Source organism: Miscanthus floridulus, chromosome 16, assembly GCF_019320115.1.
Source record: "Miscanthus floridulus cultivar M001 chromosome 16, ASM1932011v1, whole genome shotgun sequence".
Classification (NCBI taxonomy): Eukaryota; Viridiplantae; Streptophyta; class Magnoliopsida; order Poales; family Poaceae; genus Miscanthus; species Miscanthus floridulus.
In genome coordinates this window covers 101,108,785-101,110,670 of record NC_089595.1, presented here as the reverse complement: position 1 = coordinate 101,110,670, position 1,886 = coordinate 101,108,785, and positions in this window count along the sequence as shown.

Below are 1,886 nucleotides of genomic sequence, written 5' to 3'. Positions count from 1 at the left end.
GGTGGTCACTGTGGCGTCGATCGTTGGGGTGGTCATCGTAGCGGTGAGACGGGCGATGAGTGCTTTCATCCTCATTGAAGCGCGCCTCAGCTTCCTCGGTGTCGGCGTACTGGTTGGCCATAGTGATCATCTCGCCGATGCCGGTGGGCGGCTTGCGGTAGAATTTGGAGCGAAGCTCACGATTGTGGAGTCCTCGGATAAAGGCAGTGATGACCTTAGCTTCCATGATGTTGGGAATAGAGTTCCTCATCTTAGAGAAATGTCAGATGTAGCTATGAAGGAGCTCGAATGGCTTTTGGTTGATGTAGCTGAGATCATGCTTGGTGCTGGGTCGAGTACACGTGGCCATATAATTGTCGGTGAAGTCTTTCTTCAGCTCTTTCCAGGATTCGATGGATTCCAGCGCAAGGCTGGTAAACTAGCTCATGGGGGGTGACATGAGCATGATGGGGAGATAATTCGCCATGATGCTGGTGTCTCCTTCGGTGGCGCAGACTGTAGTGGTGTAAGCCTGCAACCACTATGTCGGGTTCATTCTTCCTTCGTAGGGCTCAACCCCAGTGATCTTAAAACCATGGGGCCACCGAAGTGTTCAGAGTGCCCTCATGAAAGCTGGAGGCCCCTAAGAGTTTTCAACATCATCGTCTGCAGCGTTGCGGTTAGGGATAGGCTCGAGGGCTAAGTCCGGGTTGCCATACTCCTGCTCATACTCCTGGCGGCGATGCACTTTGTCTTCATGGTGACCGAAGCGATGTTGCTCGATACGCCATCGTGCATCCTGGAGGTTGTTAAGGTGCACTCGAGCATCCTGTTTGACCTCCTAGTCATGTTGGTGATGGTGTTTGGCGAGATGGCCCTCGGCTCCCCCCTGGAGAGGTAGCGACTAGTCGGCGAAATGGCTTTGACTGGGGTGGCGATTGGATCTCAACGCAGCTGATCAGTGAATCATGCTCGTAGAGCACGAATGTCTCTGATCCTCGTGAATCTCATTGACCTAATAGTGAGCCGCTTTGAGCATGGTGGCGACCTTGGTGAGCTCGGGCGTTTGAGGGAAACGAGCGAGCGCATTGGCGGCTACTGCCAGATTGGCGCTTGGAGTCTTGAAGACGTCATGGCCAACAACGTGGAGAAATTCTTCGTCGAGGTCACGGTGGAGCGGGAGCAATCTTCCTTTTGAATCGAGCCGATTATTCTGAGCAGCCACGGCCCTCGCAATGGCTGCCTCGTTTTCTCGGTGTTGCGCGCAGTTGACATTCTGGTTCTCCCGAGCAACGCGCTCCTCAGTTTCACCATTCCGAGGAGGGCTATCGATGCTGACGTTGAAGATCGCACCACCCTAGAAGGGTGAAAGGAGGAGTTGCTCAGAGAAGGTTTTGGCGAGGGTCTCCATAGAGCCTAGAGACTCAGAGCCTAGAGTTTCTTGCAGGATGGTCTGGAGAGGCACCCTAGGGCACTGGCCTAAGTGTAGCATGTTGACGGCTGGTGAAAGCTAGACGACGACCTGGTCGGCGAATAGATGGGTGCATTCCACCTGGTCGGCGAGTTTGCCCCTTAGGGCATGTTGGTAAGCGGCGGCGGCATTGATGAACCCAAAGGGTAGGGCCGTAACCCCTGCAATTTCCTGAGCAGCCTCCGATAGATCTAGATTGGAGGGTGGTCGGTGCTGAACCAGAGTGTCCAGAGCTGATTCGGCGATGGGGAGACAATCATCGAGCTTTAGTTTGACCCGATTGATGGATTCGATTAGATCATCGTTGTTGATCTGCCTCCTCTAGTAGTGAGGAAGCGGACGATGAGTTGTTGCTGAAGGAGACCTTGGAATTAGCTTCGAGATCAGATCTACAGTTGCAGGTGCGGGGGTGGTTGGCACAGAAACGATCTGCACT